Source organism: Thunnus albacares, chromosome 24, assembly GCF_914725855.1.
Source record: "Thunnus albacares chromosome 24, fThuAlb1.1, whole genome shotgun sequence".
NCBI classification, from domain to species: Eukaryota; Metazoa; Chordata; class Actinopteri; order Scombriformes; family Scombridae; genus Thunnus; species Thunnus albacares.
In genome coordinates this window covers 7,182,625-7,210,531 of record NC_058129.1, presented here as the reverse complement: position 1 = coordinate 7,210,531, position 27,907 = coordinate 7,182,625, and the positions used below count along the sequence as shown (strand labels likewise).

The following is a 27,907-nucleotide window of genomic DNA, read 5'->3' as shown; positions in this document are numbered from 1 at the left end:
CAGTTCTAGTCCTCTTTTTAGCCAGAGCCAGTTGCTGCTTTACTCGGCAGCCTCTGCCAGTGACATGATAGCCTGTTGAAGGGCCTTTCCTCAGATTCCTATCCCTTTCAGCAGCCTGGTGGTTGACATGGCCACAAAACCCCTGCAACTGAGTTCCACAGGGAGCAGTTGTATTCTCCAGCCCCTTTGTTCTGCTTCAGTTGCTAAATCAGAGTACTTCAACTTTTTGTGTTTGTACTTTTCACCACCTGCATGCTCCCATCAGATGTAGGATGAACAAGGCCTTTTGTGAAGCTGACCACAGGATCAGATATAGCCTGAGACTTATTGCAGTGAAATCCAGTGGGAAGGTGAGCTTCTGGTCTAGATCAACTTTCATTTTCCAATCCCAAGCTGTATCCAGTAGGCTTGATTCTTTTCCTGGTTCTTGGGACTGGGAAGAACATCAACATTTTACCACTATCCCTCTCTTCTGGGCAGGTGTTGCTCTGTGCCATGTGAGTCTATTTGTATTTGCCCAAAACCAGCTCTTCCATGCTGCACTTGGCCCACAATATCTCCATGCCTTAGAGCAAATTTCACCTGCTGCGCTGCTTCGCCACTCTGGGCGCTGCTGCCCATATTGTGGCATCCTGAGTTTCTGTCAGGGTCATGTCCAGCCTTACTTTGAAGCATTTGTATTCTTCTGTAAGGCTAATGATATTCAGTTCCAGAGCCCCATTCCCATACAAGCCGCTATTGCCGAGGCACTGTGGGCGTACGAGGCATTTCTTGATGTATGTACAACTGACTGTTCTCTCCACCCTCTCAACTTTGGTGATGGGAACCTCATAGATCGTCAGAGGCCACATCCTACAAGGGAGCAATCCAAACTACAGGCACCAAAGTTTCAACTTACCTGGGGGTAGGGTCTTGTCTATGTTAGCAAGGCCTTTGATGGTTTGTTCCTTCAGTTACTCTGGTCTGACTCCTCAAGGTTTGCATTGTACCACAGCCCTAAGCTCTTGACTGGCATTTCTGATACCATTGGTATGGGTGTTCCATCAGTGTGGAATCTCTGGTCTTTGAGCTTTCCGTTGATAATGGAGATGGTCCTGGACTTGCTGGGCTTAAACTTCATCTATGTCCATTATGTTGGAATGAAGCTTTTCCTGGAGTTGCTTTGTACATGCGATCGTTGTGGTCATGTCATCCATATAAGCGCTGAGGGGAGGTAGTCATTGTCTGGACTGCAGGTGCTCTCCTACCACCCATTTTGATTCTCTGACGATCAGTTCCATGGCCATGGTAAAGGCTAGTGGGGAGATGGTGCGTCCTGCCACTGTTCCTATTTCCGGGGTTTGCCAAGACATGGTGTAATCTGATGTCGTGAAAAACTATGAGTTTACACTACAGCAGATGGGTTGGTAAAGGCAGAAATATTTGACCCAACACTAGTCAGGGCTGTTGTCTCTGACACAAAACTTTCTGATCATCATGGCATGAATTGTACAGCCTTTTGAGATGAAAGCAGTTAATCTGATTGGCTTAAATCAATGTCAGGCCTTGCAACACCTGCTGATAATGTTTTCCACCTAATCAAAACCCTTTCACAACTGTGCCGCTGGTGCAGCCCTGCATGGCCCAGTGCCTCTGGTCAAAATTACCCAAAAATTTGTTGGTCACACTCAAACGAGCTTTCAACACCTGTGTCTGCCTGTGTGCCTTGTTTCATGAAAAGAAGGGCATTGCGTAGGTTTGCATGGGAGCATCAAATGACAATTGTGAAATGTGTAATACAGTGGAAACCACTTATAGTGTTACAGTGATCAACCGATTATATGAGTCAAAAAGCTCGGGACAGAATCATTCCTATACAAATGCTGTTTAAATAATTTGCTTATATTAATCAATTAGTCCGCTTACAGTGTTCATTTTGGGTCTTTTTGTACATTAAAACATATGGAAAAAAACATTTTAAACTACGGTAATTCTATTTTCTTTTTACCTTACTCCTATTAGTACAAGTATGATGTGTATTTAGTGGCTGTGGTACCATTATCAGGTGTTGCAGTGCACCTCTGCAGGGTTGTGTGGAGGTGTGGGGTGTGGCTGTGGACATGTTTATTTGTAACCGCCGTGAAACAATCAGAAAATAACATTTTCTTCCTCTCATACACTGGCTTTCTCGCTACCACCGCTCGCTCTCCTCATCCACTTTCTAGCTTGCTCAACCACTGCCTCTCTCTCTCTCTCTCGTCTTTATTAAAATGAGTCGGGAAGCCGTCAGCAAAGCCTAACTTTATGACGTTATCAAATAAAGAGAAATGTCCTCACCTCTTCCTAGTAATGTTTTTATCTTCCCTCATGGCAGGGTTGTACAAAATTACAGGTTGCGTTTCTCCAAAAGTTGATTCTGGTTCAACTTTCTCACTGTGGCCCCTACCCCCGCAGCCCAAACGCACAATCCGTCTGCCGCCAACTGGTGACCTGAGGCTACTGCTGCGTGCACATTGAAATCACAACGGGAAAAAGAAAAGGAGCTCTCCTTGAAGCTTATGACAAATTGCAGAAAACGAGCCAACAAAATGCAGCAGCGAAACAAGTGTTTGTATCAGCTGTACTGTATTTTGAAACAGTCAATAAAATTCAGTAAATAGCGAAGCTGTCCGTTTCATTACTTTATACTCATGTAATAAATATATAAATGTCAGTTAGATGATAATTTGTATAAGAAATTAAGAAAAAGAAGAAAAAAACTGTTATAATAATCATTGGCTTATAGCGATCAATTTGACCTGGATGGAACAGATCACTATAAGCGGTTTCCACTGTATTTAGAAAGTAGAACTGATTAGATCCTGAGCAATGTACTCTTGTTTGTGAGTAAGGCTAAATTTCAATCACATTTCATATTGACTTACACTCTTGCCAGAAATCATTTTGGTGTTACATTTCACTGCTGAAGTGAGGCAGTGATCTACAGTCACAGAGGAGAGGCCCCCCTTACCAATCTAAACTATCAGTATCCCACAGAGAAAAACTAAGTATTTCAGCACTGCCATTTTAAAACAAATATCACCTCTGACACAAAATCATCACTGGTACAGCAGAGAATGCTTTTATCAACACACAAACACTCATTTTTCACAGAGGAGAATATTGGACGTTTTTGAAATCTGTTATTTGTGTTTGTGTATATGAGCATATCTATATACGTAAAATAATATGTTCCTAGTTCTGCAGTATTTGCAGCTCTGTGAATATGACCAAGACTAACAAATGTCTGGTCACACAAACATAAAACCCATGCTTGGCCGGTTTGTTTTTGAAAGGATTGATCCCTTAGGAACCATGCAAGCAAACAGTCTCTCTCTTACACACGCACATGCACACAAATTACTGTGGACACATGCTCATGATTGATATTCCCATGGAGATTTCGAAAGCAGCTGATCCGGAAACACACATGGGCAGGTTAATGACACGACCCCACTGTGACCTCATCCTCTGGGGTGTTTATGCGTACCATCAGCACAGTCAAAAGTAGCTGAGTCAGGCTGTGTGTGTGTGTGTGCAAAATTCCATTTGGCATTTTTGCATGTGCATTTATGTATTTCTGGCATGTTTATGTGTATGCATGTACTAGGGATGTTCTGGATGACACATTCAGCAAGGCAGAAATGATGCATTTTGAACCGCTTGTTTGCAGTGGGGATATGACAATTTGTTTCATTATTAATTCTGAAAAATTAGGCCAGTTTTTTGTCTTTTTGTTGCTTTAGTAGGATTGACTTATAGTGGATGAAGATGAAAACAAATTGGATAAAATACAAAAAGAACTGCTATTCTTCTCAGAGATGCTTCTGGTTCATTTTGATTTATACATGAATATGAACATTAAACAAAATGCACAAACTGTAAAATGCGTGTGAATGTGTGTTTATTATAAAGTCACTGAGCTTTGGCAGAAGGCCTGATGCGCCATTCCACTCCTCCTTGTTGGACAGGGGAGTGTGTAACATTTGCATGCACTCTTGGTCACTAGAGGCCTAAGCACTGAGCATCGCATGCCGTTGGTATTACCAGCTGAATTTAAATGTCCATTTTCATTTCAGCTGTCCACAGTCATGGAAAATGTCCAGACAATAAACTATATTGATTTCTTCAAGTCTTCTTGTTGTTCGCGCTCTCCCCAAGTGTCACTTTGTATCATTTCAGACAACCGTACCATCTCCTCAATTACCACCTCCTTTTTTTCCAGCACTTTGATTTTGCATTGAATTAGATGGTAACTTCCTCTCCTTAGCTATCAGGTTTATCAATTTTACTTTGATTGACGCAATTGTAACCTGAAGTGGGCATGAAATGGCAGTATGACAGAAAGCAACACAAAGTAGATAAGAGAGGAAAGGCAACACTCAATTTGTCCTTTGATATTATGAACTTGAAGGTACAAAATGCATCCATGCACTTAAACTCACCCTTTAAAATCACTTTCACTGGGCCATTTAGCAACCCAGCAAGGTTTATCCCATCCATTCATGCACTTGAACCATCAGTGAAATCTTATTTCTTAAGAACTGATTCACATTCCTGCTGTGCTCTTTTTTTGGTAGAAACCCTCCAGAGGGTTTCCCTACTGGCCACACCCCTAACGGAGCAGGTATTTTGCCTCTGACTACTTACAATATTACAGAATTGTAACTTTAGACACATTGAGGCCAGTACTCTGATCTTTGATTTGGTTAGATTTCATTATCTCTTTCCAGTCATTCACTTTTGTATTCAAATAAATAATGAAAAAAGAGAAAGAAAAATACAACTTTTTAACCTGTATGAAGTGAAAATGATAATGGAGATTGTTCCTTCAGTGACACACAGTCTCAAATTTGGTTACACTCGGAGCTGCTTACTGTTGGCCACTGAGCAGCTCCAGTGGAGTAATTTAGGACTGAGAGTTTTGCCCAAGGGCATCCCAATTGGAGTTGTTGATGGAAGGCAAGGCAGTATTAGTGTCTTTCCCTAACATCCCCAACTACTGTGGGGATTCACTGAAATTGATTGCAGCCTTTGGGTAGTAGTAGTATACAAAAATGAAAAATACAAGGTGAATATAGGTGAATTTCTGTTCTTTTAAGGTTTAAGGTCTAGAGTATCAGAAAACACAATAGACTTTCTCTTACTTGGAGGTAAAACAAATCAATTTCAGAGTGATACCACGTTCCAATCTTATGATTTGAATTTTTGCTACCCTTCTGTTTACTGTTGAATTATGCCTTTTCAGTGTTCATCAATAAAACTGTCTGTCTGCTTTAGTAAATTTTCAAAGCAGGCCTACATATCCCAGAACTACATTTGCGATGAAACCTGTATTGTCAACTTTCAGAGACAGCAGTGTTCCCTACATCGTTCTAGTCCTTTAAAAATGCATTAGAGGGAAGAGTAGGTACCTGCACCCACAAACCACAGTTTCTGTGGTTCAGCCAGCGGCAACTCTACTCTTTCTTTTTTCTGACTTAAAAATATGCCACAGCTGTTGCTCTGAGATGACCTATGTTGCTGTTGTTCCAATGGGGAGCTGTAATTGAACCATATTTCAGGATAGGAGGGCACAAGCATTCTCAAACAACAGAGCACTAAATATTTCATCTACCACTAGATTATCTGCAACAAATCATTTGATGCAGTGTTGTTTGAAACTCTCGTTACTGAGCTAAGACAAACCCAGGTGTTGAAGAAGTCAACTTAAATGATCTAAATAAATGTCTGTCTATCATAATGAATGCCTTTTTTTTTCTTAAACTAATCTAACGGCATGGCTCTAGTGATGGGACAGTTGGTCGGTCCACCACTTTGATCCAGACTGACATCACAGCAACACTGGGTGGATTTATGGTCCCCAGCAGATGAATCCCCCTGACTTTTCTCACCAACACCACCATGAGGCTGACACTGAGTGAAATGTCTCAACCACTATTGGATGGATTGCCATGCAATTTACTACAGACATTCAAGATGAATATTAGTAACTCTGATGATACTTAACTTTTCTTCTAGCGCCATTGTATGGTTAACATTTGATTGATTTGTTGAGTTCTATATGACAAAATACCTTTTCAAACTTATGCCTTTCCCATCACCCTAAGATGTAATTTGCGGTTAGTGCTAAATATGAAATGTTAGCATGGTAAAATGTTAAACTAAAGATGGTAATCATGGTTGACATAATACCTGCCAAAAATCAGCATGTTAGCATTGTCACTGTGCATTTTAACATTACAGCCATAGGGGCACTAGTGTGGCTGTAGACTTAGTTTTGTTAACATATGGTCATCTGTCCTCTCTGAAGGAGAAAACTCTTGTGGAGTCAAGCATGCATAGACATGTGACATTAATAATACATTAATACAATTCAACATTAAAAGCATACAGAATAAATGCAAACCTCTTACATAAAACAAGTTACTGCACTAATCTTTTAAAAAGTACACTGAAGCAGCAACTCTACTTAAGTTCAGAGTCCAGTACGGCTATGTCATATTCATCTGTTTTTGAGAGCAGACAAATGTGACTTTGCCTGAATCTGACACTAAAAGCCACAATGCATGTGCAGAGTGTCTAAACACATACTTACGCGTTGTCTATATCTGTCCCCAACACACTCATGCACCATGTCTCTTGCATTTTCTCCACAGAAGACCACTCTCTGCTCTGATTGGTGTGCTGCAGCAGAAGCTCGAAGCAGGCTGTCAGGTACTACGAGCTCTTCATTAGACACAGCACTTTCACAGCCATAGCCAGCGCCATGTAATAGAATTTATAGAGTGGTAGTTGAATTACGCTTTCCCCACCAAGAGACCCAGCTAAATGAGTGGGGAGAGATACTGGGACCATCCAAAGCCATCGACTGCGTGCTCTAAATTGATTTTAGGCTTTTCGAATTAGCAGACGGGGAGGTGCTGATATTTGGTTTGGAATCTTAAGTTGGAAAACTCATTGAGATTGTCATACACTATTAGCGAATAGCTTGGTGAGTGAACTGAAACCATTCTTGACAGGTAGCTCCTGGGCTGACATTGATTAACTTTGCATACTGTTTTGTACTTTATGTTCTTGTCAATGGGACTGGGCCAGAAATAGACCTATTTTTAGCTTGTTTACCCAATGGGCAACAAGATTGGAGTTAAAGGAAATCTGTCTTGGTGAAAGTGCTGCTCTATGGGCAGAAACAGTATCATTGGTTGAGTAAATGCGTGGACCTGTGACTAATAAAAATTTTAGATTGGTCCAATTAAATTTTAGACAATTCCATTTTTGGCATTCAAGTTTGCAAGTTTGCTAAGTCATACCCAGAAAAATTGGCCATTTTGCTCTGTCGAGCTTTAACTCAAAGAATAAGATTATTTTCTTCATTAGTCCTCCTGAGGACTCTCAGTCTTACTTTTTTGTACATTACATATAAACATGTAATATGTTATATAATATGGCAGCACAAGCTATATTATATGTCTTTAAATGGCTATCTTTGTAATTCTAACAGATGTAACCTTTCAAGTGAAGTACTTTAACAACAGACACTCTTATTCATAGTCCGTGAATTTTACATGAGGTCAGGGGTCGAAGTTGTTCACAACGTTAGAAAAAAACCTTCATACATTCTACAGCTTATCATACAATTGAACCACAACTACAGAAGTTCAACAAGACAGCATGTTGGCTTGACTTACAAGTGGAGAAATGGTGCAGTTTGCCTGTAACTAGTTCTTTGAACTTGGAGTCAAAAGGTATCATTGTGAGATTAGAGGCTCTTATTCCAGATGATCAATGGTCAAGTAGTTGTGGTGTGGGCATTCAAGTTTAGTTGTGGACTGCGGGAGAATGAATGCATATTTCTGCATTCCTTTGTGAATTATTTTCCTTTCATCAACTTTCCTTCTCTTTGAAAACTTTGAGAACAAAATTTGCCGCTAGCGTTAGCGATAATGTTGGCACTTGTTATAGTAAATGCTTAAACCTGAGAAACTCAAAGGATTATTTCACAAGTATTAATCACACAGCAGGCAATGGAGAAAAAGGGCACCTTTTCCAAATCATAAACCTATTCTTCTACCTACTTGCAGAAACCACTCGGCAAATTTGCTTGAAAGCATAATCTTTAATTGTTAAGGCAAATTGGTGGGTCTCGGATTCAGCACTGGGTGGGGATTAGGAGCAAGTGTTCTGCATATTAGGCAGCCACTCTGTGCCAATCTAAAGTTAACATGACTTTCATTATATGCCCCTTCCTCTGTGAAGGTGGGACATCCCTGCCCGATGAAGATTTATCTCTTCACATCTCTTGGAAATGTAAGAATCTAATAGATATTTATGGTTGGGCTCTTTTTAATCTAAGAGGAGTAGAAACATCTGTGGCAAATTTTGGTTGAATAAGACTTTCAATTTGTCTTACACATGAGCACAGGCAGTAAAAAGATCTATTGCTTGGAATAACTAGGATGTAAAGATATTCGTAAGATATTTGTAAGGTTTTGTACTGAGTAGTACAAAACAATAGCGATTGTAAAGTATTTCTCATCACAAATTGGCTTAATTTATTAAAAGAGTGAAAGAAGTTTTGGCTAAGTTTTAACTTGGCTTTTCTAGCCAGCTAGCAGGAGTTAGTTCATTGCCATTGCTGTCATGACATACGGAGTATATACAGCATCATTCAGGCTAAGACATATAATACTACAAAGTGGTCATAAACTTTTTCATGCCATGATCTGAGAGGAAAAATTTCTGTACAAGGTTGATGACCATTCCCAGTAAAGAATCATCTGACTACATTATACTGTAATATGTTAGCCTATAATAGTTGTAAATAAATGTGAATATGTCATGTCTGCACATATGACACAAAAGACACAACACAAATATCCAAAAGGTCTATCTTATATACCCCAGTCTTTACTGAAAACAGTTGTTGCATTAAATTCTACAAGAAGTCACATAAGGTGCAGCCAGACTCTCAAAGAAAGGAAGGCCAAGGTCTATCAGGCCCATTATTAAAATACAGATTGCTTCCTTCCCATAATAGGAATCTTACACATCTTTCACTAGTGAAGCATATAAATGTGTATTAGGCTTGGCACTAGGTCGGGAAGAATTAGTTTCATTTGCATTATTCATCGACCTAGCAGGCAGACACATCTATCAAGGCTTGGGTGACTTGCCGTTGCAGAATTTTAAATATTAACTGTTAAGATATACACAGGGTATTTACTGAGACAATTTGCTCTGAGAGCATTTTGTGGAGTGGTCGCAACAGTATATACTGTATGTATACACCTGGGACCTGGGGCTGCGGACAACAACCTGATGGGCTAATAATTGTTTGATTTCAGAACAGTGTAAAGTTTGTTTGGTGAGGGGGGAAAAGAGGGCTGAGTCCATTAAAAGAAAGCTTATTGTGCTCTGCTGTAGGACAACAGAATAAACCTCTCGAGTAAGAATGGCACTCTGCCAATGAATGGACTGGTATGCTGTATCAAATGCAGCATAGATGGCTAATCAATTGAGCACAGTTTACTTTCCGATAAGCCCATCAGTTAGGGTTGATTACTGTCATCAGCACTAATTAAGCAAACTAGAGTACCTGCATCCATATGCGGTTGGGTTGTGTGTCAACAAACACATACTGTGGTTGGTCATCAATAAGCTCAAGCCACTGTGGGAATGTAGATTGGCATACATATAATTTACCTTTTACTCACTTCAATACTTTTATTTATTTAACCTTTATTTTTACCATTTTAGTCTCTTGAGATTGAGATCTGCTTTTCAAGAATCCCCTGGCGTAAAATGGCAACACACACACACACACTAGAGGGAAAATTGAAAACATCCTTCTGAATGAATCTTTAAGCTCAATCCTCACTGAAGTTATACTTTTAAATCTCATATGATATCATATTTCAGATTTATTTTTTCTTGGCAAACAAATGGTGTTATCAGCTGATAGTATAATATATAAAATATATTATAAAATATATAATAGATATATAAAATGTATATATGAATGTATATATCATATACTAACCAAAGAGGTGGCTTTAGTGTTAAGTTACTATTTAATTTCAAAAGGTTTATTTATTTGAAGTTTTTTTTTAGAAGTAGATAGAACTGCCAACATCACTGCTCTACGCCAACCCTGAGCACAGATAGGAGCAGGCAGAGCTGAGAGCCTGAGCTGTACTTTGACGATGTTCACATGAATAAATATGAAGCAAGATACTGTATGCTGGAATCTGCTGAAGAGTACTCCTCTAAATCAAAGAGCAGTGTAGAATTTGTCTATGGGTGGTTACACATGGCCTGAAGACATTCTCGTGTAAAACAATGTTGGATGTAAGATTTGCAGAAATCCAGATAATGCAGTGGAGTGGCAGCGGCATTCATGTGCTGTGAAGTACATCTGTCATCTAAAACTAGTGAGGAGGTGGAAGCTACTAACTTTTTTTTTTGTCTCCATCTTCAAATGAGATAAGAGTCTTGTCTCTGGAACAAAAAGTTACATTCTCTCTGTTCAAAGGACAGTCGGAAGTTGAAGATGGTGACTATTTTAATAGAGGTGACATCAACTGGAACATCAGTGAGTTAAATCTGTGAATCTATGTAACTGGTGCATTTTTGCAAGGACTTAGGGAACTTTGAAATGAAAAATCCAACTTTGTCAGAGTTTTAATTGTTCCTTCCTCTAACAAATCTCAACATCTGGAACTTCCTCTTCTTTTATCCTCCTTTGTCAGTTTTCAGCTCGAAACCATACTGCACCTCAAGACAGATTGCATCAGGGCCTCCATATTAGCAGGAAGAACAATAGTGTATAGGGGAAGGTGGGATGGTAATGAGTTCTGGATCACCAACCACATAAACAATACCCTTAACAGATGGGCGCCAACAAGTACCAGCTGCAGAGGCAGTGGAGTGAGGAAGGGACTTGTCGTTGGAGAGGACTAAATAAAACCCACTTCTGTAGGGCTTGGTCTTGCAGGGGACAGCAACAGCGGTGACATCCTTCGAGGGAAGCCAACCTGCGGTCGCTGACGCAGGGCGGCAGGTGGAATGAGGACGACAGCAGACAATGTTGTGCCCCCCTGAGGATGGCAGCTCCACTTTGATCCGATGCATGATTCATCACGGGCTGACTTGACCAAGGACAGCCAAGGAGCTTCCATACAAAAAAGTTTTCATCACAATCTGAGATGGTTTTGTCAACATTATGGACCCTGAATATTGACACCACAGCGTTTAATAGGAACGACACATAATGACAAAGTTGTCGGTTATGGTGGCATCAATTGAATTTAATTCGCTTTTACATTCTCTGCCAGTGGCGGATTCCAAAGATATTGTGTATTTCTGACGTTTTATTGGAGATTAGATGAATAAAAACAAAACATGCACAATGACAGTGCTGGACCCTCACTGCATACCAATTTCTATACAAAGCTGTACAATGTGTCTTATTACACTGCGGCAGTGTATTTATGAGTCACCCTGAGGTTCACAAATAAATGATAGATCTCCTCCTGATTCACTCGTTTGTTCAAAGTAAAAGTTACAATTTTGTGATGTCTTTTCAAATCTATCCAAGTGAAAAACCTGCTCTGTCACACCTTTCCTCACTTTCCTTTCTCTTTGCTTTATTTGGTTGATTGTGTCCCATTATCTCAGTCACGACATAAACAGCCAGCAGCATAAACAGAAAAAAAGTGCCAGACGCACAGATTGCAAAGGTCCCTTTGATTATGGTGGCAGATTAGTCTCAATAAACAATCATTAAAAATAATACCCACTGGCTTTTTAACGCCTCAAAGAAAAAGCCTGTGCAGAAAACACGAACCGCTGGGGCATAGCCTTGTTTTGATATGTTGCCGATTTGTTATCTGTGCCCATGCCCACCTGCGAGATGAAGCATTTGGACAGAGACAAGTATCTTGTGAAACACTTAAAGGTGCAATGTGTTGAATTTGGTGGCATCTAGCAGAAAGGACTTGACAGAAATGGAATATAATATTCATAAGTATGTTTTAATTAGTGTAGAATCACCTGAAACTAAGAATTATTGTGTTTTTGTCACCTTAGAATGAGCCCTTTATATCCACATAGGAAGTGGGTCATCTCCCACAGAGCCCAGATTGAACAAACTATACACTAGCTCTAGAGAGGGCCTTTTGCAATTTTCCTGAGTTTCACAGTCACTGTAAGTTCTCCTACACGCTTGGAAACAGAGGGGGAAGGGGAGGAGTGTTCAGTTGGTTGCAATCTGCAACCTCACCGACCACTACACACCGGTCCTTTAAGTGTGTTGTGTGCAAGTGTTGTGCCCTTTGTGTCGTGTGTGTATGTGTGTGTGTGTTTGCAGCTCCATAGAGTATTGTTGCTGGGTGTGACTTGGCAGTTTTCAGCCTGTGACCCTCAAGATCTGAAGCAGTTCACTCTCCACAGCACCTGGTGAGAATCCAGCAGGAACAAAGCAAAAAATAATTATTTTAGAGGAATTACTGGATTTTTTTTGCAGATAACAGCACAGTGGTGGATCTTGAAAATTAATTTTACATGGGGTGGCAAAAGGATAGCAAAAGGTTTTGGCAGGGTGACATGGAAGGGCACAGTATGTGGTTATACCCAAATAAAAAAACAACTGTAGGAAAATGGGTTCAACACAAGATCCACAAATATACTGTGTTTTATATCTATTCTTTCATTATGTTATTTTTAATGATGGACAACAGGGACAAGACGCCAGCATTCATACAAAAAAAACTGCAGCTCTTACTGGTTCTGCACCAACCATCAGGTCATGTTCGACCACAGTTTTTTTTTAAAGACAGCTGAAGGTGACAGTTGTTATGCTGTGCAGCAAAACGTTTCACAAACATATCTCAAATCAACACTGAACTTTCTTGCTGAAAAAGCTGGAAATATCACCACATTTGCCCTTCCTTTTCATTTTCAGTCTGCACTGCATGCCAGTACGACTACTCTGACCTACACTAGTCAAGATGTTTGGTTAAAAGCCATGTATTACATTACACTGTAGGAGTATGTGGTTACTAAATTACCATCAAACAATCAAATCAATCAGGTTTAACACAGAGTGATATTCAGACTAATTAATCCCCTCATGGCTAATATATTCAGCCTGACAGTCAAGAAGGCAGCAGCCTGTTTGTGTGTCGACTCTGTGCTGTACCTTACTATGCTAGAAGGGCAGTTATGTATTTGCTAATCAAACAAAAATAATAGATCTCCTAGTGGTGACGTGCAGTTATTAGCTACAGTCCCAACAACCCACTCCCTTAAATGTGATGTATTCAAACATAATCTAACAGCGTTTGTTTAACACTGCAGCTGTGCACCTGCAGCTTTTAATATCTACTAAAATTGAAGCTCAGGATGATAAAGGCTCTGAAATCATGTCTTGTGATGAATTCTGTTTTAGCAACTTAACCTTTGGCTAATTTTATGATTACAGACATGCTCTCATTATTGAATCAAGTTCAGCATACAGTAATTACATTCATTACTGACTTCACTTTATTCGAGTGAAATTGGTTTGGCTGGTTAAACTTCACATAGTGAACCTCTGACTTGACTTAGACCTCCAGACTCCAGATGCAGCAGCTCTCGGTTGCTCTGTGTGTTGTGTTGTTCTGACTCACTGCGACTGTGTGTCTTTGCACGTTTGGCGAAGTGCCATACTTACAGTTTTCAGGGACCAAAGTGAGCATTATGAATTATGGATTTTCTTTCTATTTCTTGCTTATTTCAGTTCTTTGGACACATTAAGAGCTGAAAAATACATTTTTTTTTACAATTACAGTTTAAGGAGCTGGAAAACCAGGGTGACAGCTGGGGGGCTAATCTTTTCTATAAGATTATGTGTGTTAGATTTTTACTATTAGTGGTAGCACTTGCAGCATTTTGCTGAGAATTATAATACAGCAAATACATCTCACTGAAACAAATTGTTTGATTAAAATGTTTGGTTTTCTGAAATCAATTCAAGTGTTGGGCCAATCCATGTTTCCATAGAAACACATGCACCCATCAAAAAAGACATGTGTATGTTAGGGTTAATACTAAATGTCAGTGTGTCTGACCAAGGCACTGGCAAAAAGAACTGGAGTTGGTCCCTGTGCACTGCACTGCAGCTGCCCACTGCTCCTAGTGTGTGTGTGTGTGTGTGTATGTGTGTGTATAGGATGGGTCAAATGCAGAGGATCAGTTTCAATTCAGTGTACGTGGGTGCTGAGAAATGACAATAAAGAAATCTCAATCTAAACATTGAAAAATAAAGAGCTTAGTCTAATTAGCGAAGGCTTTTAGTTGTGTATACAATATCAAAATTATTTTCTAAAACTGCACAGAGTGACAGAACTTTTTCTTTTTTTCCTTTTTCTTTCTTTTAAATAGCTGCATATTTTATTCACAGCAAGACAGGAGGGTTGGATACATCACAGTCTCACACCTGGGAGCTACAGAGAACACCTACAACCTTTGGCCACTTACCAGCTCCAATGGAGAAGTTGAGGAGGTGTGTGTATGTGTGTGTGTGTGTGTGTGTGTGGGCATGCGAGGGAGTCCTGTTAATGTTTCCAGCATGCATCCAAGCTTGCTTCTCCTACCAGAGAGAGTAGCATAATGTTAATAATTTAAAGTAGAATTTAATTAAAGTCAATTATTTATTCACTTCAATATTTAAGGTGGTATGTGAATCTTTTTTAGTGAAGATAAGTAGATTTATGGGTCACTTTTCCAAATTAAGATATACATAAAATCAACCCTGTTTCTAACAACTAGACCAAAAAGCTGATAATTGCTAATATACATCCAGTTGAGAGAATATTACTGCAATATGCTGGCTGCGGCCTTTTTTTCATAAAGCAACAGACTTTCTGCTAAATCTGAACTGACAACACAGTGTGCACTAAAACGCATTGCCAAAGCATTTACCAGGGTAGTCTGTGGCCCCCTCTGTGTATTTCCCCCCCTGCATCTACCATGCATTACCACTGTAGACAGTTCTAGCATATTATAACATAAACTGTCTGAACAAACTAGTTATACGACTTTCCTTTGTAACTTCTAACAGCTGAGCAATATTTTGATTCTGCTCCAGGGAGTGAAGCCAAGATACTGCAGTAGTTCAGCAAACAAGCAGTAAAAAGTGGAAATGCCATATCTGTACACACACACACACACACACACAAACACACATATTCAAACAGAAATTTACACCTGGGAGTTGATGTGTTGCCATAATGCATTACCACAGAGCTCCAACATACTTGCTAAATGGAATTCAGCCAGCATCCTCTCAATGTCAAACTCTCTCTATAGCTACAGCATGCCCCGAATATTTTAAGATTAACCATGAATTTTTTTTTTCCCAAGGTAAAGGTATATGACAATTTTTGCATAGTTCAAAATTTCACCATCTCCTCTCCAATATGAACTCTGTCTACGGAGCATTTGCGCCGGACACAAGTGTGAGTTACGTTTGATTTAGTGGTCAGGGCAGCCTGGTCATTTCACCTGAGCCGGTGTTGTAATCCGGCTTTGGGTGAATTAAGGTACAGGCAGGGGTACAAATTGAGCGACCCGTCCACGCTTGGTGTGTTTGGTGGAGAGTTCCTGCCAATCTCTGTGATGTAGTGTAGTTGGAGTACAACTAATTGGTCAGTGCTGGTTCTGGGTCACAGGACTGCTGGTGTAGAGCCAGAAAACACAATGTTAGCACACATGGGTTTTCTTATTTTTTCCAGAGTAGGAACAAAAGTAGATAAATGTGGTATTAACACAGGTTAATATTATACATATGGGAAGATAGAAGACTGAGCAGCAGTGTACTAGCGTGCTGATTTGCAGCCAGATTACCTGTTAGCTTTGCCTCTTGACTCATACTAAATTGCTACAAGCTACAGTTAAAGTATCCATTGTTTCCATATGCAAAACTGATTTTCAAATGCTTTATTTCCAACAGAGAATAATACATTTACTTGAGTTTGTTCACTGTAAACACAAAATACATCTGCCATCTTGTTACTCAGTTGTATATTTAAGCAGTCTTAAACAAATAGAGTGAACCTGACAAGACTTAACAATCATTTCATAAAAAAAAATAAAGCACTTATCCTCACAGCTTCCTTTTAAATGTGTGTTAAACAAGTGTAACTTCATTTGTGATTGTCTGTATTTTACTAGTGCATATAAACCCCCCCCCCCAGCCATTCAAAATGCATTATGTTTCCCCACTGTATATTGATTTTTGTTACTGCAGTTATGATGTAGCATGGGATAATATTAGCTTTCTAACAGGGACAAAAAAAAAATAGACGTAAAATCATTTGCTCATTTAAAAAAAAAAGAGCAGAGCAGACAAGGGGGAGCGAGAGAAGAATTCAATTCAGAGGAGGGATAAGGAGATAGATGCCAACACACTATATTACATCACTGCAGGCATGGACAGACTGTTCTAATCGTGTTTACTATGCTTCTTTGTTTAGGTTCGTGTGCTTCAAGATGCACCAGACTGATGTAATTTGCTGTTGAAATTTTAAAAAGCCCCATCTCGTAACTTTCTTTCAGCTGAGTTCTAAGGGTCCTAAAACTGAGCAACACCCCTGATACAACCATAAACTCAGTTATCTCAAAGATATCAGTGTATGGGCTCACTGCAGTTACAGCAATTACAAACTTTGTTCCCTCACTCCCATCAGTCGGGAGGGATGTGCAAACATTGCACCGCACCGCGGGCGCCGGGGGTGTAGGGTCATCCACAAGCAGCGTGTCAGTGTTTAGTTTCGGGGCATTTCAACAGTGATGAACTCATTGGTCATCGGAGGCATAAAACCCGTGCTCTCTCTAATTACCAGAGCATACTGCTCAGCTGAAAACACCAGCGTGACCCTCGGTATCACTTCAGCTGTCTATCGTCATCACAGCGCGAGCGATAAGGTCAGATAACTTCGCTGTCTCCTTTTAAGGGCAGGACAGGATTCACTTCAGGGACTGATTGTTGCTGCATGAAATTGGAAGTACGCATCACCCAAAACCATTCAGGGATTTTCCGGGACGATTTGATGAATAATAATTTCGACAACATACTGTAGATGATACTACGTCAATGATATGCTTGAATTGTAGCCGTGGGCAATGCCACTTCTTATTTATTTTTCAATTAAAAATGACATTCAGAATGACGTCCCCACTTGTACTCTGATGTATTTTGGCTTGATGACAGATTCAACAAGGTACGGTACCCCTGACGATAACAACAACCTTCCCCCTGTGTCTCCTCAATTCCAGATTTTGGAACGCCGCCAAACTACAACAGCCGCAACCCTGATATAACAGATAATACAGGAGTCACTCCCTTAACTCCTGCCATCAAAAGTGTCTCCGTATCACCTTTACCCATCAACTCATGTTACAATGCATTGCTTACCCGCGCTATCTGATATCTAGTTAAGTCATGAAGGATGCATATCAACTCAATTTGGTATCGATTGCTCTGGTAATTAGGCATAATTTAATTTTGCCCACAACCCCCACCTCCCTTGGTTCCATCTTACTCTTGTTTTTTTCAAGACCCTGAGGAAATCAAGAAGGCATCGCCTGTGGAATATGCAATTTCTCTGAATATGTATTCCCCAGATCAGCTCACTCTGATAGAACACAGCTTCATTTTTTAGGGAGGATTGCTGAGAAGGCATACAGCTTTATAAGTGAGGAGTTGTGATGAGCACATGCTGTGAGCAAGTGTCTGTTGTAAGTTATGTTGGCTGCAGGCGTGTGTCTGACCTGTAAATGAACTTATGTAGTACAACCGGGCAGTAGAATAACACTATGTGTGATAAGCAAGACTAATTAAAGTTCATAGTGGTTTCATGGGGTAACCCGTATTTTACCTTTTAATGAAAGAGAGGAAAAAAACTTAGTTATAAAAAATTTAATTGATTAAAATATTGTCCGAGCCACTGAAAGGTTCTGTTTATGTGCAGACATGCTTGGAACCCATTTTATACAGAACTTCTAGTTTTTCATAAGTATGTCATTGGTCTGTGCCCTCCAGAACAACACACACAAGTGTTTTCTGATTGGATGCTTCTAATTCTCCAAAATCACGATTCGATTTTCGATTTAAATGTTAAATGTTTCTTTTAGTTTAAATGTTTTCCGGCACTGACAGCTATGCCATTGTTAGACTATCAATTCTTGCTTTGTAAAGGTCAGCAGATCATTGGTTTTATGCCCTGACAACTGTCATTTACCTTGTCAAAGTCTTCTTTAAAAAGATAGGCGACATGGTATCAAGTGTGATTTATTTAAAATGTAATAACAATAACTTATTTCACCAGTCAGTTGGGAACAAACTGTTGAAGTACAAGAAGCAGGAGGATTTTCCAGTTCTGTTTCTCCATCATATCCGACTCTGGCAGTTATCATAGTGCCTTGAAAAGTAATGCAGCTGCAGGCTACCAGTAAGCTACACTGTGTCATCTTTGTCTTTTTTTTTTCTTTTTTTTCCTTCAGACGGCAAGTAGACTCTAACTGTCTCACAATGGCATAGCCGTCAGTGCTGAAGAAAAAAAAAAGAAGTGTAAATCGAAAATCGAATTGAATCGCGACCTTAAAATCAAAAGTCAAATTGAATCAAGTGGAGAATCCTGACACCCCTAGTGTTTACATGCACTTGAGTAACGTGGATACTGTTAGTTTTTCTCCAGGAAGCTGATTTCTTACCTGTCATGTAAAGGAGAAACCTGCTTTCTGTAATCAGAATATGGGATCACAAAAACCTGGTTTTCACAGGTAGATTTCACTCCCTGGAGAACACTCCATTTTCTCTGCCATGTAGATGCGTAACCAGGTTTCTAATCAGATTTTTACAAGTAAGCATGTGCACAATAACAGACTGCAGACAGAGAAAGCATGGCAGCATGAAAGGAGAGATCATTACATGGAGCGAAGCATCCTCTCAAATAATAGCATCCAAAGTCTGACTGAAACTAAAACAAAGTAGCCTGTAGATGTCTAAATAACTCAAAAAAAAGACTAATTATGGATGTTTCACTTACCAATTGTTGTCCCTGCTGTAGTTTAGAATAGTCCATTTGCATATTCCACACTCCTCCATAGAACAAAACAATCTGAACAGGCTAACAAACTTTGTACATATCATATGACCTTTTCAAAAATTCATCCTCCTCTCCTTCATGATGGCAAACCTGCTAACCACTTTGTCTTTGTCACTGTTTATGTCCTGATAAACACACAGCAAAGTGAGGTTGGATAGTCTGGCCTCATCCATGCACAAAGGCAAATAACTATTAATGAGCCTCAGACAGCTGAAACATCGCTCGGCACTGGAGCTGCTGATGAGAATCCTATAGGGAACGGTTAGATGCGGGTATGCTCGATCCATGTCGTTGGCAATTAGGAATGGTAGGACTGCATCAATATTAAGATCCATGGTTGAATCAGAATACAGTGTAAGAAAAGAGTGGAACTTATCCACAACTTCTTTTGGCTTAGAGATGTCTTTTCTGTCTGAGTATAAATGTGCGAACTCTAGCATTTTCTCTTCAGCATCAAGGTGCTCTAAGTGCTTTAGGCTGAGTACTGTGAACAGCTTGGTCATTTCTTTGAAGTCAGAAAAAAAGATTCTCAAACTGAAATAATTTGACCGCTTAGGTGGAAGTACAAAGCAAGAATTCACAGATAAAACAACATTGTCTCTTAACGTTCATCTGGTACCACAACCGAGAAACAGCTGAATAAATGTCAGGAACAAACTTACTGAAAAGATATCTCATATTTTGTCTCAAGTTCTCAGCGAAGTTAGTGGTAAACTTTGAATCGCTGCTTCTGCAGTCTTCACTTCCTGCAGAGTCAACGAGCGGATACACGGACACTCTGCCAGTACAACCCACGTCGTGGTTGGAGGGGGGATTATACATGTAGTGATAAGAACTACCATATAGAACGAATTGAGAAAGTTAAGAGGTTAAGAAGTTCAACTACTTGGGAAAACAGTCACGAAATGATGCATGTATGTAATTCAGTTTTTAATTTTATCTCATTGATATTAGCCTCACTGTTGACAGTTCACTCTCCTAACGCCGTATCAAAGCAGCATTCAGTTACGGCTAATCCAAACCCAATATTTCCTACTGCTGCTGCTTCACATTAAAAGCGGTCATGTGGTGGAACATGGGGTAGGATTGTGAAGTCCAGTGAACTCAGTGTATTCATTAGCACTGACCAAGATCCTTCATCAAACAACAGCAAATCAGTTTTAAATACGATACAAAAACTAGTATCTACATTTGCTGCTCTGTTTTTATATGTGTGAAATGACATAAAACTTGGCCCGAATAATCCCTGTAATATTTCCACATAATATTTATCTTTTAATTATAGTATATTTATCTATTATGTTTTCTGTGGCAGTGCTCTGCATGTATTTCCAAATCCTGTCCATTCATGCACATACAGTATGGCTATTCTAAGAGGCCAAGGCCTGCTGAACATTTGTGAAGCATATTGTGAGTGGGAGTATTGGTCTGAGATCAGTGCCTGGTTCCTCCTCACCATATGATATAATTCAGCATGACTATCAATCATCCTGTGAGATTTAAACTTTAGGGTTTCGTCTGTTTATTTCCGAGTCATGCAGATTTTAAAATTACTTCTTAAAACCAGCCACGGTAAAACAAACAACTGAAATCCGAGGATTTACATTTACCACTCTGTGAATCGATCCAAAATGCCTCACAGCTCTGCTTGCTTTGTTAGCTCTTATACATCAGCTCAAAATGATAGCAATGTCTGCATCATCACTGTGTGAGAGAATGATGCAAATAAGGAACAGCATTTGCATACCCTTTCAATCAAATCTTCAAGCACATAATATCAGTCTGGATCTCTGACAGAGACCAAAATGTTGTCAGTATTTGGTGTATTCATAGAGTTCTTAGTGTTTGGGCTTTACGCATTCTCTCGTCTGACTTTCGGGGGCCCAGCACTTGATTTAAGCATAAGTCAAAAACATATTTTCACTATCCCCCTGGTGGCTGTTTCACAAATGATGAGCTTCATAGCGTTATTCCTTTGTTAAGGATAGTTAAGCCTCTTCAAGAGAGAGGTTTTTGTGGTATGAGAGGAGGATCAAAATGCAGACAGTTCCACAAGCATTAATAATAACAAGCATGTGTTGGTGGTCATGTTGTATTCATATTTTTTCTCTGAAACTCAACATGGGAAAATATATACTAATTTGTGCTTCACAAAAAAATGCATCTACCTGTTACATAGGCGATGGTCACACCTGGCATTACAATGTGTCTTAAGTGATCCGATCAAAAGTGGACGCATTGAGATCTGATCACTCAGACCACATTTGGAGGTGGTCTGGACCGCATATGGCCACATTCTTTTAGCAATGTGTACATGAATGTGGCCTGGGCCACTTTGAAGGACCACTTACTCAACTGACATCCTCTACGTGAGCAGAAGTACGTACTCTTTCATGCGCCAATGGTATCAAGCAACAAGAAGAAGCCACAACAATAGGGCAAGATGGATTCTCATGGATGGAGAGCACGCAAAACATGCTGTCTGATTTCCATTTGGGCCAAAAGAGTTCAGATTCTGCCGCAAGCCAAGGTCTTGCAGACTAGGCACGAGAAGTGCATTGCTACCTCCCGCCAGTTAAAAACAATAATGCATTTGGTCTTTGCAAAACGTAAATAATGTACATGTTTATTTGCATATTATTATTTATTTGTAAGACCCAATATGCAAGCTTTTCTTTCTTTTTCTTTTTAATATTCTCCCTTTTTTAAAGTATACTCCACACGTGTTAACATATGTGGCATAGACCAAAGCAAGCTGGCAAACAACTCAACCAACAAAAGATACTACCACATTTCGGATCACTTAATTTACCCAATATTAAATCAAAAATTAGTCATGATAGCTGTATAGCAGAGATTTGATATGGAACAAATTAACTGCAGCTCCACTTTTCTTTCCTAAAGCACAGCCTGAAGCCAGTTTTCATCCCTACTTCCGTATTCTCGCAGCCATTGTGCTCTACCCCGTTCCTGCCACATCACTGACATTTTTGAATATATGAGTCAAAGAGCCTGTAGTCAGCTCTGGCAGTCAGAAGTCATGGAAGTAATGGCAAGCCTGAATCAGATATAATGTAAGTGAGTCAATCTGGGCTCAGCTTTCCAGGTTGAAGTAGGTGGCACGCTACCAGAACCCATGAATGGCTTTGATCCATTAGATCACTGAAGTAATTGTGTAAAACCTAAAAAAAAAAAAAAATTCAGAGCGTTGCGACATTCACATTCAAAGCTCAGAGTTTATAAGGGGGGCATGAGCAGTGGCTGTATGAGCCAGTTTTCAACCTTTTTTTCACACCGACTGAATCAGACTGCATGACAATTCCTACTGATATACTGCATGACTGAGGAATAACTAGAGCATAAACCTTCATTGTTGACCTTTTAGTCTCAACTCAAGGTTCACTAAATGGCCTTTTCTGAGCTTTCTGAACTCCACAGTCTTCATCTGCAAATGCATCACTCAACAGGGGCCACCAGGAGCCTCCCAGTGGAAGTCAAGTCAAGTCAAAGTCAGCACTTACCACAACTATTCAACTGTCAATCAAACGTCACGGTCCCTGGACAAGAGGCTGAAGGAGGACCGGAAACAGATGACATCAGCATTAACTTGGATGGTTGTTGCTGACAATATCCAGGATTGATATTGACATTTCAGATAGCAAATGAGAAAGTTACACCACATGCCCACCATTTCACAGATATGGAGGGAATTCTCTTGGGAGAAAGGCTTTTTACACTCAAGGTTAAAAGTAAGCTGTTACATGTGTTACGTGTGTGGAAGTGTGGATCATTTGATGTAGATCATTCTTTTTTATTTTTGGAAAATGGCATGACAAATACTAGTACATGAGGTCCCTTGAGTTGTATGGTACTTCTATCTCGATGGTTCTGGATCTGTGTAATTTTTCAGAAGAAATTGAACTAGGAAGTAATATACTATCAGTGGCAAGCAAAAAAGGTACTGGGTAAAAAATAGCTCCCCTGACACAGGACCAATAGCTAGCTAATTGTTGAAGAAATTGTCCTAAGGAAGAAAAAAAACCCAAACACACACACACACACACAAAAAACCAACCAAAAAGAAAAAAACACAAAAAACAAAACTGACTTATATCTTGAGGCAAAACTGGAACAAAAATGGACTCAACATTGGAGTGGAGCTACAATAAATCCACCAAAATGACTGCATGAATGATGGAAATATTGAGAATGTATGTAGCCATGCTAACAGCATAGCTCTAGGGATGGCAGTATTGATCTGTCAGTCCTACTGTAGAGGATGTATCCTACTGATTTTACTGATTTTCCTCCAGCACCATTAGCAGGTTGCCATTTGTGGTTTTTAGTGAAACGCCATGCAACACTACCATTACCATGTTCATGGTAAACGTTACACCTGGCTGGCATCAGGTGCTCAAATTACTACTGGGCCTGAGTACAGCTTCACAGAGCTGACTGTTTTGTAAATAGGAATTTGCACCTTTTATTTAAGTTCACCATTCATAATGGCCACAAGGCCGTTTGAAGCACAGTGAGTTGCATCTTACCAGTGAATGAGTGTAGATATTATGTCAATACAATGCACTCAGGAAACATATTTGACAAACCTGATTATCAGAATATAATGATCATGTACACTGATCTGGAATGAAAGGCTCCATATGAACAGGCTTTCAGCACCTCCAGAGAAAATATTTGTGCGACTGAAATCCCATTCTGTAGCATATTCAGCAGCCAGTATGTGTGTGCTGTGAAGCAGTGTGACAGTCAGTGACCTCCTGTCGTCGTCGTCCCCCTCCCCCCCTCCCTTTCCTTGATAGTGTGGCCATGTTTCCTGCAGTAGTACAACTCGTAGAGATGATTGCCTTGGCATCACCAGCCCCTCACTGCCACTTTAGCCCATAAGCCTTCAAAGAGCAGCTAGCCATGGAGAGGGCCTTCTAAGTGTAAAAAGCACTCTAAGCCCTGCTTTTCCTTAGCACTTAACCGCATCGTTATTAGCATGGCTGTATCTGTGAGACCCACTCTCTCCATCCTAGACTTCCATAAAGGGAGCAGGGAGCAGTGGCAGTGATGTGTGACCCGCCTCGTGGAGAATGGCATGAATAAGGAAGCAGAGAAAATAAAAGTTCATGATTATCTTCTCTTTAGTCTGTCCATAATTAACTTCTGGGCCACTAATGTACATTGCATGTTGAATTGTAGCTCATGCATACTAGATGCATCCTTTGCATTCTGCAATGCACAAGGGCAAGCACCTACTTTCAGTCACAAACACACATCCTGTTCATCAGACCCCTCATGGAATATTTGCAAATACACAACTTTAAATACAGCCGTATTAGTTGTGTGTAGGTTTTTCATTTAAAAGAAGGGGTGTATATGAGGAAACATGTTCCTCTGATGTGAAGAACAGAGCAAAAACACAGCATGTTAGTGATTAGGATATACTGATATGTTCAAAGATTTTCATCTCTCTGAACTCCTCAGCAACGGTGTGGCTAAATTATACAGCAAGTTTGACGTGACAGGGCTTTTTTTTTTCCTTCCTTCTTTCAGCTTTGATGTTGATGGCAGTTAATTACTGTGACATCTCGGGAAAAGAAGTTATTACACAAGAAGCTACTGATTTGCTTTTGTTGTTGTTGTTTTGTTTTTTTTTGTTTTTCCCAGATTTTGCTCCTATTTCCACTCTCACACTCCTTTCTATATCTCTCACTCCTTTACAGCGGGCATTTTGTTTTTGTCCACATCGTGAGATATGGATCTCGTTAATTCTTGCCTCGCAGCATCTTTTGAGACATGCAGTCGTTTGTGTTTATATAATTTTTTTTTTTTTTTTTTTGTCCCTTTGCTTTCGTGGTTCATTATTTTTTATTTAGAAGGCAGCAACAAAAATGAAGGGAGCCAAAAATACCAGGCGAGAAAAACAGAGTCCATAAGTATACCAATTAATCTCCAAAGTACTACTACTGATAATATTACCATTCTGGTAGTAAAAATTACATTAGATTTGTTGTTTTTCAGCAAACAATTGCATTTCATGAACATGTGATCATGGTCAAAATTACAATTGTAGATCTCATTATTTTTACTTTAATTCTATACTTAAATAAAAATAATAAAGAAAAACATTACTTTTATTAATGTACACTGGAGAAAAGGTGGTGTTCATCCCTCCAGAAGAGTTCCAGAGACTTGTAGAATCAACGCCAAGGCTGACGAACATCATTCTTCAAAAAGATTCCCTCATTTAGTGTTTTGATGAAGGCGGTGGAGAGCGCTGTCTAACACGTCAGTCCAAAATCTCCCATAGGTGTTCAGCTGGGTTGAGATCTGGTGACTGTGAAGGCCATAGCATATGATTCACATCATTTTCATACTCATCAAACCATCCAGTGACCCCTTGTGCCTGGTGAATTGGAGCGTTGTCATCCTGGAAGAGACCACTCCCATCAGGATAGAAATGTTTCATCACAGGATAAAGGTGATGACTCAGAACAACTTTGTATTGATTTGCAGTGAGCCTTCCCTCTAAGGGACAACATAACAGAGCCACCAGATCCCCTCACTGTAGGGGTCAAGCATTCAGACCTGTACAAGTTTTTCCTTTAATAATGTATATACATATATATATATATGGAAAATGCAGTTCACAGTATTAGTTTCCATGTCCAAATACATCGGTTGAGTTTGCGTAGCTTCCTATAACAAAACCTGAGGGATAATTCAGCAGAAAGCAATCAGGAAATCAAATGACAGGGGAGGAAACATTGCACATATTCATGGACTCATGTTTCCAGCATACATGAAACTGTATGCATGTATGTATGCATGTACATGTAAAGTGTAATAGAACTGGGTTCTATTTTGAGTATTGTGTTTTTTGGGTTTGGGTTTTCTGTTTGCGGTTTCCCTCCTGTGTTCCTGCACTGCTCCCCAGCCTGTTTTTCCCTCCACACCTGCCCTGCATCATGTTCGTTAGCCCTGCCCTGGTCTCAGTGTTCTTCCCAGCCTATCAGCTCCTAGCTTGCCCCCTGTGTCTTGCCACCTCTTCCTTGTTGTCTGATTAGTTTAGTTTGTATTTAAGTCCTGGTTTTCGGTTCAGTCTTGTTGGATCATTTGTTCAGTTTAGTTGCCTGCCTGCACTTCTGTGTCCTGTTGAGTTCCTGCTGAGTCTCTGCATTTCATGACAAATACAAGTGCAGTACCTACAACCACCAAAACACATAATTAAACTGCAACTACAGCACACTGATCATATCAAAATCCTCCAAATCAAAATCCAAGTGATTCTTTGAGGTACAGTACAGTAAATTAATGTACAATAGACCTGTTTTGTTTTTTTAAAATTGAAGTTAGCTATTACTTAATTTTCACTCTGTAAAAACAAAAACAATCAGAAAGGTCTTTGCTCTCTACAGTCAATGTAAATAACAATAAATAACTCAAGTGTGCGTGGCAAATGGAAGACTTTCCATGCTGATGTGTTCAGAGGAAGCGTGCCATAGATCATGTTTCTGCATATTCCACTCTCATAAACAATATGGATGCATTTGCTGGCCTGCCACATGTCCAATCTCCCACATCAGTGTATCAACACTAATCCAGTTACCACTGCTCATTATCCCCGTCTACCAATACACGTTGATTGAAATATGATAGTCATCTGAGATTGAATTAGCGACAAGGTCACTGCGGTAACCTTCCAACAAATTAGTACAGGAATGCTTTAAATATCACGGGCACGGCTTAAAAGTAAGCCTGGTTAGTCGTGTAATTGCATGTGTGTTGCTTGGAAATGAACGGTGTGCAAAGTCTCTTGTGTTTTGTTGTCTACTTCAAATATTGATCTGGTGATGATTCATATATGCAGAAGCATTCATGTTTAATTGCTAACGGGTACTGAGGTTGCTTTCAAATATCAAAAACATACCACGGTGTCCTTGTATATGTTCATTGTAATCATGCACGTTGGTCTACTGTTCTGTGCCATTATAAAGTTCTTTCATCCAGTTAAGAGATACTCGCATACCATACAGCAGTACATGCCCTTGTTGGGTGTACTAACGCACTAAAACTGTCTTTGAAGTTGATGATTAATGGAAAGGATTAAAAAGAAGGAGCAACATGGGACATGAACATCATACAGAAATAGTTCAATAACTGCAGATAACTCATGTTCCTCAGGTTGTAAATGTACATCACATTAAAGCAGTGGTATTGTATTGACTAATCCAGGTGGAGATAAATAAACCGCCATTACTCTGCAGTGGCATCTCACTTGTAAACCAACCTATGCTGTAGTGTAGTGTAAATGGGTTTTTTTTAGTTATTGGAAGATATAATCCAATAGGATGTCTAAAACTCGCTACATGTTGAAATATAGTAATTGAAACAAAAGATATACCAGTATTTCACGCATTGAAATCCTTATAATATATAAATCCTTATGATATATAATATCCTCTTTTATATAAAGAAAAAAAAATGGAGCCAAGGCTGGGCTGTTACCATATTGGCCCAAATATAAGATGTGTCTTAATGTTGCTATGCTATCCAGGTTCTTCAAGTCCATTTCTAGAGTGTGTCTGTCAGTTAGTCATCCCTTTTTAAAGCAGTGGTGTACTGGCCATCGGGCATACCGGGACTAATCCCGGTGGGCTGCTGCATCGGTGGGCTGGTGGGCCGTCAAAAAAATCCATTTTTGGGCCGGCAGACCGTCAAAAAATCAGTTT

The 27,907-nt window shown here is 39.8% G+C and overlaps 1 long non-coding RNA gene across 1 annotated transcript in view; it reads left to right on the top strand.

Moving 5' to 3' along the window:
• Positions 1-27,907, top strand: part of LOC122976668 — a 73,914-nt gene that overhangs the window by 22,192 nt on the left and 23,815 nt on the right. Inside the window, exons 2-3 of the long non-coding RNA XR_006401011.1 lie at positions 6,678-6,735; positions 14,443-14,563. This is a non-coding gene — a long non-coding RNA (uncharacterized LOC122976668). The remainder of the gene's footprint in view (positions 1-6,677; positions 6,736-14,442; positions 14,564-27,907) is intronic.